Here is a 13,128-nt window from a genome sequence, read left to right on the forward strand (position 1 = left end):
ACGCGTGCTGATTGATGTTCCTGTCTCCATTCATCCCACCTTCTCCCTCCCCTACTGTGTCCACAAGTCTACTCTCTATCTCCGTGTCTCCTTTCCTTCCCTGCAAATAGGTTCATTGAAAAAGACCCAGGTACCCTCAGTGTTCATAGCAGCACTGTTTATAAAAGCCAGGGTCCATCTGTTCTGTGAGGCAGTGTCTACCACTTGACCTTTCTCGGCTTTGCTGTTTCATCTACCAAATGAAGTGATATGTTTACATTAGTTTCTTTAAGGCCAGTTTCAGGTCTAGAAAATCTAGCTGTCTGGGCATTTTGTTCTTCCTCTGTGTTCTACAACTGTGAAGACTCATTCTATGCCTACCATGACATTTTACCATGACACTTTTTTCTCCTGGCAACTTTTCCAGAAAAAAAATAAATAAGAAACAGCCATCTGATATCCTCTAATATACTTGGTTGGCCAAACTTCTTTCAGATTTCTCCATAACATTTTACAGAAAATCCTAAATGAACTTCTTGGTCAACTCAATAGAAGGATGACATGTTTTGAAAGGGTCACAGGACAAGTTTTTGATATAAAATACAAAAGAAGAAGGGAACATTAAAAATCAGTGTTTCTCCTTTCAAGTGAGAATGGGACAAGCATACAGGCATTACCATGTGGAAAGGTCCAGACAGCTGATGACATACAAGTCTTGTTTTTTTCCCTAGTGATAGTAGCTTTGTTCTATATCTTCAAGTCCTTCTAAAACTGATCAGATCAGTCCTTTGATCTTTTGCAATGTTTCAGGATGATGCAGAAATTGTAAACCTGCGTTATGTGCCTGAAACTAGGAAGAGCATTTGCTTACGATGTACTTTGCTCAGACGCTCAGCTGCTCTACTGTGTAGGCCCATCAGAAGCAAGCCAGTTAATAAAACACAGACTGCAGACACCCATCCACGTGTGGTCCAGCATGTAGATTCAGGCAGGTAACAGATCACCATCTATCCCTAGAGGCAGATGTAGACCGCTCTGGGGCTGCACAATGAGCCCACAAGTTGAGACTCCAGGATACGCTCCAGGGTGCACTAGCAGACTCCAGGGTGTCCACAGTGTCCCAAGAGAGCTGGTTGTCCATTTTGCTGGGAAATATATCACAAGAAGCGTCTTCCATGGACAGCAGTGCCAACTCCAAGGACCATGTCTGAGCATCAGTACATAGGAGACGCTCCCTGGTGACTCAGACGGTAACGAATCCACCAGCAGTACAGGAGACCTGGGTTTGACCCCTGGGTTGGGAAGATTCCCTGGAGAAGGGAATGGCTCCACTCCAGTATTTTTGCCTTGAGGATTCTATAGACAGAGAAGCCTGGCAGGCTATACAGTCTATGGGGTCGCAAAGTCAGACATGACTGAGTGACTTTCATACGAGAGCTAACAGGCAGGTGTAAGAAGCAGAGAGGCTGAAACAGGGAGTTTCAAAGGGGTACACATTTTATAATCAGATTAGTATCAGTACTGACATCCTTTAAATCTGTCACAAGCTACCTTCGGCTTCATTTAGGAGAAGGCAAGCTATGTTGGATGAAAACTGATTCAGGGAGTCTTAGAAGACTAAGCTCTTAATTTCATCTATTTTGAAAAACAAAGTATGGACAAGAAACATTTTTACTCAATTGTTGTTCAGTCTATACTGACTGACTCTTAGTGACCCCATGGACTGCAGCATGCCAGGCTCCTCTATCCTTCACTATCTCCCAGAGTTTGTTTAAATTCACGTGCATTGAGTCAGTGATGCCATCTAAGCATCTCATCCTCTGCCGCCCCTTTTTCCTTTTGCCTTCAATCTTTCCCAGAATCAGTCTTTTTCAATGAGTCAGCTCTTCGCATCAGGTGGCCAAAGGACTGGGGCTTCAGCTTCAGCAACAGTCCTTCCAATGAATATTCAAGGTTAATTTCCTTTAGAATTGACTGGTTTGATCTCACTGCACTCCAAGAGACTCTCAAGAGTTTTCTCCAGCACAATTTGAAAGCATCAATTCTTCGGCACTCAGCCCTCTTTATGGACCAACTCTCACATCCATACATGACTCCTGGAAAAACCACAGCCTTGACTATATGGACAAATCAATTCTAATCAATGCTGGAGGCAATGATGAAATACATAGTGCATTTTATATGATATTATAAGGTTAATATCTATTTTTTTAATTTCTCATGATTATATTGCTTTCATTAAAAGTTGGAAATGTCTCCCAGAAAGTTTCAAGAAGACTCTAAGACAGCTCCCAGGCTACCTGCCTTGCAAGATTTGCCTGCGTGAAGATAGCTGGGACATGTAACTTGCTTCTACCAACAGAACACAAGAAAGGTAAGAAAATATGAGTGATTACATGACTCTTACATTAGATTACAGCACCTGCTTTTCTGGAGTTTCTGTCTTGCTAGCTGGCTTTAAGAGAGCAAACAGACAAGCTGGAGAAGCCCATATGGCAGGGAGTTCTGGGCAGCCTCTAGTGCTGAAGGAAGCCCCTGGTGTGAAGTGAACTATTAGGAAATGGACCAAGAAGCAGACCCTTCCTCAGGCAAGCGTTCAGATGATATCCCAACACTGGTCAACTGCCCTTGATGGTAGCATTGCAGAGAAGCCAGGAAAGCAACACGCAGCTCCAGAAACAGTAAGATAACACATGTGTTCTTTCAAGCTGCTAAGAATTTGTTACATTATTTTAATATGCTAGTAGATAAATGATATAGACCATTAGAATGACACAAGCACTTTTATTTAAAATAAGCTTTTTCACAGGTCAGTTAAAAGTGAACTTGGTTCTCATGGATCCATTATTGGTAACTAATAGTCAAATGTTGCTGTTGTGATTGTATACAACTTTATTTGTCTTATTAGAGTAAGGTCTTGCTATCTTTAGAATGACTGTGGAGTAGTGATTGGAAAATGAGAGTCAGCTATCCACAATGCTTGATTTTGTAATGTAGTTAAAAATAATCTTATTAAAATCAGCTAATTAAAAATAAATATTTGTAGTTTATGATAGAGCAGTTCACTTGGATGCAATCTCAAAAACGACAGAATGATCTCTGTTCGTTTCCAAGGCAAACCATTCAATATCACAGTAATCCAAGTCTATGCCCCAACCAGTAACGCTGAAGAAGCTGAAGTTGAACGGTTCTATAAAGACCTACAAGACCTTTTAGAACTAACACCCCAAAAATATGTCCTTTTCATTATAGGGGACTGGAATGCAAAAGTAAGAAGTCAAGAAACACCTGGAGTAACACGCAAATTTGGCCTTGGAATATGGAATGCAGCAGGGCAAAGACTAATAGAATTTTGCCAACAAAATGCATCAGTCATAACAAACACCCACTTCCAACAACACAAGAGAAGACTCTACACATGGACATCACCAGATGGTCAACACCGAAATCAGATTGATTATATTCTTTGCAGCCAAAGATGGAGAAGCTCTATACAGTCAGCAAAAACAAGACCAGGAGCTGACTGTGGCTCAGACCATGAACTCCTTACTGCCAAATTCAGACTTAAATTGAAGGAAGTAGGGAAAACCACTAGACCATTCAGGTATGACCTAAATCAAATCCCTTATGATTATACAGTGGAAGTGAGAAATGGATTTAAGGGCCTAGATCTGATAGATAGAGTGCCTGATGAACTATGGAATGAGGTTTGTGACATTGTACAGGAGACAGGGATAAAGACCATCCCCATGGAAAAAAAATGCAAAAAAGCAAAATGGCTGTCTGGGGAGGCCTTACAAATAGCTGTGAAAAGAAGAGAAGTGAAAAGCAAAGGAGAAAAGGAAAGATATAAGCATCCAAATGCAGAGTTCCAAAGAATAGCAAGAAGAGATAAGAAAACCTTCTTCAGCGATCAATGCAAAGAAATAGAGGAAAACAACAGAATGGGAAAGACTAAAGATCTCTTCAAGAAAATTAGAGATACCAAGGGAACATTTCATGCAAAGATGGGCTCGACAAAGAAGAGAAATGGTATGGACCTAACAGAAGCAGAAGATATTAAGAAGAGATGGCAAGAACAGAAGACACAGAAGAACTGTACAAAAAAGATCTTCACGACCCTGATAATCACGATGGTGTGATCACTAACCTAGAGCCAGACATCCTGGAATGTGAAGTCAAGTGGGCCTTAGAAAGCATCACTACGAACAAAGCTAGTGGAGGTGATGGAATTCCAGTGGAGCTATTTCAAATCCTGAAAGATGATGCTGTGAAAGTGCTGCACTCAATATGCCAGCAAATTTGGAGAACTCAGCAGTGGCCACAGGCCTGGAAAAGGTCAGTTTTCATTCCAATCCCAAAGAAAGGCAATGCCAAAGAATGCTTAAACTACCACACAATTGCACTCATCTCACATGCTAGTAAAGTAATGCTCAAAATTCCCGAAGCCAGGCTTCAGCAATATGTGAACCCTGAACTTCCTGATGTTCAAGCTGGTTTTAGAAAAGGCAGAGGAACCAGAGATCAAATTGCTAACATCCCCTTGATCCTGGAAAAAGCAAGAGAGTTCCAGAAAAACATCTATTTCTGCTTTATTGACTATGCCAAAGCCTTTGACTGTGTGGATCACAATAAACTGTGGAAAATTCTGAAAGAGATGGGAATACCAGACCACCTGACCTGCCTCTTGAGAAATTTGTATGCAGATCAGGAAGCAACAGTTAGAACTGGACATGGAAAAACAGACTGGTTCCAAGTAGGAAAAGGAGTACGTCAAGGCTGTATATTGTCACCCTGCTTATTTAACTTGTATGCAGAGTACATTATGAGAAACGCTGGACTGGAAGAAGCACAAGCTGGAATCAAGATTGCCGGGAGAAATATCAATAATCTCAGATATGCAGATGACACCACCCTTATGGCAGAAAGTGAAGAGGAACTCAAAAGCCTCTTGATGAAAGTGAAAGTGGAGAGTGAAAAAGTTGGCTTAAAGCTCAACATTCAGAAAACGAAGATCGTGGCATCCAGTCCCATCACTTCATGGGAAATAGATAGGGAAACAGTGGAAACAGTGTCAGACTTTATTTTGGGGGCTCCAAAATCACTGCAGATTTTGACCACAGCCATGAAATTAAAAGACGCTTACTCCTTGGAAGGAAAGTTATGACCAACCTAGATAGCATATTCAAAAGCAGAGACATTACTTTGCCAACAAAGGTCTGTCTAGTCAAGGCTATGGTTTTTCCTGTGGTCATGTATGGATGTGAGAGTTGGACTGTGAAAAAGGCTGACCGCCAAAGAATTGATGCTTTTGAACTGTGGTGTTGGAGAAGACTCTTGAGAGTCCCTTGGACTGCAAGGAGATCCAACCAGTCCATTCTGAAGGAGATCAGCCCTGGGATTTCTTTGGAAGGAATGATGCAAAAGCTGAAATTCCGGTACTTTGGCCACCTCATGTGAAGAGTTAACTCATTGGAAAAGACTCTGATGCTGGGAGGGATTGGGGGCAGGAGGAGAAGGGGACGACAGAGGATGAGATGGCTGGATGGCATCACTGACTCAATGGACGTGAGTCTGAGTGAACTCCAGGAGTTGGTGATGGACAGGGAGGCCTGGCGTGCTGTGATTCATGGGGTTGCAAAGAGTCAGACATGACTGAGAGACTGAACTGAACTGGACTGAAGCATACATAGAACAATATTCAATTGAACTGCTCTATCATAAACTACAAATATGTATTTTTAATTAGCTGATTTTAATAAGATTATTTTTAACTACAGCACAAAATCAAGCATTGTGGATAGGTGACTCTCATTTTCCAATCACTACTCCACAGTCATTCTAAAGATAGCAAGACCTTACTCTAATAATACAAATAAAGTTGTATACAATCACAACAGCAACATTTGACCATTAGTTACCAACCATGGATCCGTGAGAACCAAGTTCACTTTTAACTGATCTATGAAAAAGTAACCATGTTCACCTTTAAAATGACCCATGATTACCATAACATGCCACATCTACTACTTTCAAAGTTTATTTTCAAAATTCTGATAGTTTGTTTAATGTGTTCCTGAAATGCACTCTGAGACATTGTGATTGATGTTAACAGTAGTCTAAGTAAAGGATCTGATTGTCTGAACAGCATGAGGAAGGTATTGCTAAGTTGCGTCATGTAGACTGTTTCACATTTGTGAGGGATATTTAGTCTGCAGGATGTATTGAAACAGATAGAATAGAAAACGAAAAATAGAATTACCATATGATCCAGCAATCCAACTCCTGGCCATATATTCAGACAAAACTATAATTCAGAGATACAGGCCCTGCAATGTTCAACTCTATTCACAATAGCCCAGACACAGAAACCACATAAATGTCCAGTGACAAATGAATGAATAACGATGTGGTACATAAATACGATGGAATGCTACTTGGCCATAAAAACAATGAAATAATGCCATTTGCAGCAATATGGATGCAACTAGAGATTATCATACAAAAGTGAAGTCAAAAAAAAATACCACAAAATATCATTTATATGTGGAATCTAAAATATGACACAAAGGAGGCTATCTATTAAACAGAAACAGAATCACACACTTCGAGAAGAACAGACAGGTGGGTGCCAAGGGGGAGAGAGATGGAGTGAGAGGTTGAGGTTAGCAGATGTAAGCTGTTATATATAAGACTGATAAACCACAAGTTCCTACTGTACAGCTCAGAGAACTATATTCAATATCCTATGATAAACCAGGATGAAAAAGAATTTTTTAATGTACACACGTATATATGTATGTGTAAATGAGTCACTTTGCTGTACACCAGTAATTAATACAACATTGTAAATTAGCTTTAATTTCAATAGGAAGTCAATAAACAAAATATTAAAAACGATTAGTTTCTTATAGTTATAGAGGATCAGATCAGATCAGATCAGATCAGTCGCTCAGTCGTGTCCGAATCTTTGAGACTTCATGAATCACAGCACACCAGGCCTCCCTGTCCATCACCAACTCCCGGAGTTCACTCAGACTCACGTCTATTGAGTCGGTGATGCCATCCAGCCATCTCATCCTCTGTCGTCCCCTTCTCCTCTTGCCCCCAATCCCTCCCAGCATCAGAGTCTTTTCCAATGAGTCAACTATTCACATGAGGTGGCCAAAGTACTGAAGTTTCAGCTTTTGCATCAGTCCTTCCAAAGAACACCCAGGACTGATCTCCTTTAGAATGGACTGGTTGGATCTCCTTGCAGTCCAAGGGACTGTCTAGAGTCTTCTCCAACAACACAGTTCAAAAGCATCAATTCTTTGGCACTCAGCCTTCTTCACAGTCCAACTCTCACATCCATACATGACCACAGGAAAAGCCATAGCCTTGACTAGACGGACCTTTGTTGGTAAAGTAATGTCTCTGCTTTTGAATATGCTATCTAGGTTGGTCATAACTAGAAATCCAAAATCAACATGTCAGCCAATTCAGTTCCCTGGTGAGGGCCCTCTTTCCAACTTAAAGACAGACGGTCACCTTCGTACTGTGGCCTCAGATGGTACAGAGACAGAAGCAACTTGATGATGTCTCTTCTTACAAGGGCCCTGACCCCTCACGAGTGGCCACCCTTACAGCTCATCTAATCCTAATTACCTCCCAAAGGCTCCATCTGCAAACACTATCACATTCGGAATAAGGACATCAATATACAATCTTGGCAGATACATAACTGAGTCCACAGCAGTTATGCATGAAAATATTTTTCTAAGCATGTTTATGAGTTAATTTAACCTCATGACTGCTTTGCTTAAATACATTATTTCTGTCTATGTTCTGTTAAAAGAGTATAAAATGCATGTAATAAAATATCATCTTTTAGTACATATAATAAAATATCATCTTAAAAGATGCTTGCTCCTTGGAAGAAGAGCTATGACCAACTTGGACAGCCCATTAAAAAGCAGAGACATTACTTTGCCAACAAAGGTCCATCTAGTCAAAGCTATGGTTTTTCCAGTAGTCATGTGTGGATGTGAAAGTTGGACCATAAAGAAAGCTGAGAACTGAAGAATTGATGCTTTTGAGCTGTGGTGTTGGAGACGTCCAACACTTGAGAGTCCCTTGGACAGCAAAGAGATCCAACCAGTCAATCCTAAAGGAAATCAGTCCTGAATATTCATTGGAAGGACTGATGCTGAAGCTGAAACTCCAATAGTTTGGCCACCTGATGTGAAGAATTGACTCATTCGAAAAGACCTTGATGTGGGAAAGATTGAAGGCAGGAGGAGAAGGGGAAGACTGAGGATGAGGCGGTTGAATGGCATCACCAACTAGATGGACATGAGTTTGAGTAAGCTCCAGGAGTTGGTGATGGACAGGGAAGCCTGGCGTGCTGCAGTCCATGGGGTCACAAAGAGTCGGATACGACTGAGCAACTGAACTGAACAGAGTAAAATATAACATGCTATTCAAGTAGGAAAATTTTGCTACTTACTCAAAGTTAGATATTTTCACTCACGTCTTCATTTGGGATGAAAAGTGGGAAATGTTTCCCGCATCTTGACATGTTTACCAATTTGAAACAGAACCAAATGTCCCAGGTTTACATTCTCTAGCTCCTGGAAATTATGGAATTCTTTATTTCATAGAATTCATTCCTCTCCTGTCATTGAAAGTCTACAATACAATCAAATGAAAATAAATACTATATTAAAGCCATGTACTCATCTACTTATAAAATGATAAGCCTTTGTCATACTGTTTTGAAATTTTTTAGATAATTTGTGGCCTTAGGACTTAAATTTGCTTGGTTATCTATTATCTATGCTGCTATTCTTATAGAGGGTAAGACTTCAGTTATTAACTCTGTTTGCTGTCTTAGATGTCCCTTAAGCCTTGCCGAACAAGTAGCACATGGCTCTTTTTGGACCAAACCCCAAAGACAGCCAAGTAAACCAAACAGTGAATCTCAATGCAATTTATATCATTTTTGGAAATGCTTATTTTCTTAGTAACAGGCTTTAGCATCCATTTAGCATAGAGATTTCCTAACAGAAATGATTTTAAAAGCTCTAGCACAGGGAATTCTCTGGCTGTCCAGTGATTAGGACTCAGCACTTTCATTGCCTTGGGCCTGAGTTCAATTCCTGGTCAGGGAACCAAGATCCCACAAGCCATGCGGCATGGCCAAAAAGCAAAACAACCAACCAACCGAAAAGCTCTGGGACAGAAGACCTCCACAGACACGTTTCTAAAGAAGACATATAGATGAAGAGATGATTCACATCACTAATTATTAGAGAAATGAAACTCATAACTCCAACGAAAATCATAATTACACGTACAGTTAACTCACACTAGTCCGAATGGCCATGATCAAAAAGTCCACACACGTAAATGCTGGAGAGGGTGTGAAGAAAAGAGCACCCTCCTACACTGTTGGTGGGAATTTGGGTTGGTAAAGCCATGACAGAGAACCGTCTGGAGGTTCCTTAAAAAACTAAAAATAGAGCTACCATATGATCCAGCAATCCCACTCTCGGGCATAAATTCAGAGCAAACTCTGAACCCAACATTCATAGCAGCACTATTGACAACACCCAAAACATGTAAGCAACGTAAGTGTCCACTGACTGATGAATGGATAAAGAGGAGGTGCTACGTACGTACAATGGAATGTTTCTCGGCCGTAAGAAAAGCATGGAATAATGCCGTGTGCGGCGACATGGATGGACATGGAGTATGGACGTAGAATGGACATCAGACTAAGTGAAGGAAGTCAAAGACAAATAGCATATGATATCACTTATTTGTAGAATCGCAAAAAATGACATAAATCGACTAACTTATTCACAAAACAAATGGATTCATAGACATAGAGAACTTATGGTTACCCAAGGGGAAAGGGGGCAAGGAGGGAGGGACAAATTAGGAGTTTGGGATTAAGAGATACACATTACCATATATAAAATAGATAAACCACAAGGTCCTAGTTTATAACACAGGAAACTATAGTTAATATCTTATAATAATCTATAAAGGGAAAGAATTCAAAAAAGAATATCCATCTCTCTATATATAATACACTTGAGAGACTGAACAACAGCAAATATATAATATTGTGCACACATTACATATCTAATACTGTATCACTTTGCTGTATACCAGAAACTAATACAACATTGTAAATCAACAATACCTCAATAAAAATTTTTAACTAAAAAAATAGAAAAGAAAAGAACACACACACGAAGGTCTTTATCGTCCCCTATATATTTTCATCATTATGATGGTTGTGTTGTTGCATATGATCTTGGCTTAAAGACCAAACTTGACTCCCTCCCCACTCTAGTGCTAGGAGTATCTGTATCCCGAACATGAACTAAATGTATAGCAAGTCTTCCAAAAAATAAGGATGCACCTTATATCTAAAGGGCTTCCCTGGTGGCCCAGACAGTAAGGCATCTGCCTGCAATGCAGATGACCTGGGTTCAATCCCTGGGTCGGGAAGATCCCCTGGAGAAGGGAATGGCACCCCACTCCAGTAGTCTTGCCTGGAAAACCCCATGGATGGAGGAGCCTGCTAGGCTACAGTCCATGCGGTCGCAAAGAGTCGGACACGATGCTTCCCTTTCACTTTTCACTTATATCTAAGCTCTCAAAAAGAATCATAATATGGAGAACACTCAATTTATTTTAAACAAAAAAGTCTTATTTGGGAAAGACATGATCTGAAACAAAACAGGCAAAGGATCTTCAAGTGCAAAGCAGATTTCTGACACAACCATTATTGAGCTCACTGAAACAATTAAAAAGAGAAGGGAGATTTGGTGCTGAAACTGCACTTGACAGAGGTGCTCGAGGTCCAGAAGCCACACACAGATACAAAGTGTCGCCTAAACAGCCACAGGCATCAGTAGCCTCTGGGAAGGACAAGCGCTTTGGACAGTATTGTTAATAATTAAGCATGATTTTCCTAGCAAATTAGTTACTTTTTTTCCCTTAAGCTTAGTTGCAATAATTCTATAAAGAAAACATCCTTTCTCCTGAGTATGAAATAAACACAGTGGAGCTGGGACAAAAATAAACCAGCCAGAATCTAAAGCATACAAAAATCTGGGGCTAAAAATGGGTACTCTCATTTTGCCTGAGAAATTATAGGTTTGGCAGGTGCTGCAAGCCACCAAGGCCTCCGCTGCCAATGCTACCTTCCTCTGTCCCCAAGCAGGGAGCTCTCCTCCAGCAGAGCCATGCAATAGGAAATGGCAAGTTACATTTAATATTCACATAGTATGCGGTGACACCACCAGAGTCGTTCCAAACCAACAGATGCAACAGTCAACCCCAGACTGGAACACGTTCCCCACACAACTGTGGACCTCAGCACCGGAAGTGTTTTCGCTGGCTATATTTTGTGACTTTGGGGAAATGCTATCTAGCTGTTGTTACTGGTTGGTAAGCCACATCTGAAGGAACATCCTGAGGAATCTTAAAATCAGTGATGCTAGAGCAGGTTTCCCCCACACGGGATGTACAGACATTTGCGTACGCATGTATGCGTGTGCTCAGTTGTGTTTCCAACCATATGGACTGTAGCCCACCAGGCTCCTCTCTGTCCATGTAATCTTCCAGGCAAGAATTCTGGAACGGTTGCCATTTCCTCCTCCAGGGGATCTTCCCGACCCACGGATGGGACCCATATCTCCTGCCTCTGGTGCATTGGCAGGTAGATTCTTTTCCACTAAGCCATCTGGGAAGCCCTAACATAACAGGTGTTCTGTGTTCATGCCATTTTCCTACTCCAGGGGATCTCCCCAACCCAGGGATCAAACCCAAGTCTTCTGTGTCTCCTGCACTGGCAGACTCTTTACCACTGAGCCACCTGGGAAGCAGATAGCTAAAGCTAATTCTCCGTCATGGTAGCTAACACATGTAAGCAGGGTGACCAAAAGGATCCCTGGTCTCTACTCTCTAAAGGCCAGTGGCACTCAGCACTGCCCCCTGAGTTGTGAAAACAAAACTGTCCTTAGACATTGAAAGATGTTCCTATAGGAACTTCCCTGTAGCTCACACAATAAAAGCTCTGCTTGCAATGCAGGAGACCAGTCTTCAATCCCTGAGTCAGGAAGATCTTCTGGAGAAGAGAATGGCAACCCACTCCAGTAATCTTGCCTGGAGAATCCCATGGACAGAGGATCCTGGAGGGCTACAGTTCATGGGGTCACAAAGAGTTGGACACAACTGAGTGACTAGCACAGGGAGCAAACTGTCCCTGGCTGAGAATCGCAGGGCGAGATCCATGGGATGGTGTCCCTTTCGATTGCAGGCACTGAAGAGGATGTGGTAAGTCTACCTGCTGGCACCATGGAGTGATCTTTGGGACAGAGTCACATGAAAAAAAGCCAAAGTCAGAACCACACCTCAGTTCCCATTTCAGAGTCTGCATATAGTTCCATCTGCTTAGGAAACTTCTGGTGAAAAACCTGAGACTTAATCATGCTGGTCTCTGGGGAGAGGGATCTTGTTTACATTTTTCTACCATTTAAATTATTTGCTATACTCCTGTACTTCTTCTCAATCACCTGAAAATAACTTTAACAACGTTTCATATTTTTCAAATTCTAGCATTCGATATGTTTTTTAAAAACTAGGAGGTTTTTTGTGTGTGTTCCTTTAGTCAAATTCCCATTTATTTATTGAAGTATAGTTGATTTACAATGTTGTGTTAGTTTTAAGTGTACAGCCAAGTGGTTTAGTTTTTATATACACACACATATGGCTTTTCAGATTGTTTCTCCGTGTGAAGTGAAGTAAAAGTGTTAGTTGCACCAGGAGCCTGGTGGGCTGCAGTCCATGGGGTCACCAAGAGCCAGGTACTGAACAAGGACAACCACCACCTTTCCCCTTTGGTAACCATAAGTCTGTTTTCTCTAAGTCTGTGAGTCTGTTTCTGTTTTGTATCAAATTGCAGTAGAGATGGGGTTGAAGCTGGGAGCCTCACTGGGGGAGCGGGCCCCAAGGACATGATGCCGCCACTGCCATCCTCTCTCAGCCCCAGTGCTGAAGCCGGCCGACCATCACCGCCTGCTCCAGGTGGAAGTGGGGACCAAAGGTGGGGATGTGCCACAGGTGCCCACAAATGAGTGCTCACTGCGT

At 41.5% G+C, this 13,128-nt stretch overlaps 1 protein-coding gene across 5 annotated transcripts in view; it reads right to left on the bottom strand.

Annotated features, from left to right (window-relative positions):
• Positions 1-13,128, bottom strand: part of SEMA5A (semaphorin 5A) — a 567,470-nt gene that overhangs the window by 449,480 nt on the left and 104,862 nt on the right. The gene's annotated exons all lie outside the window — the stretch shown is intronic.

The sequence above is a fragment of the Bos grunniens genome, chromosome 20 (assembly GCF_055505025.1).
Source record: "Bos grunniens cultivar Pamir isolate PY7600 chromosome 20, Bosgru_T2T1.0, whole genome shotgun sequence".
Lineage (NCBI taxonomy): Eukaryota > Metazoa > Chordata > Mammalia > Artiodactyla > Bovidae > Bos > Bos grunniens.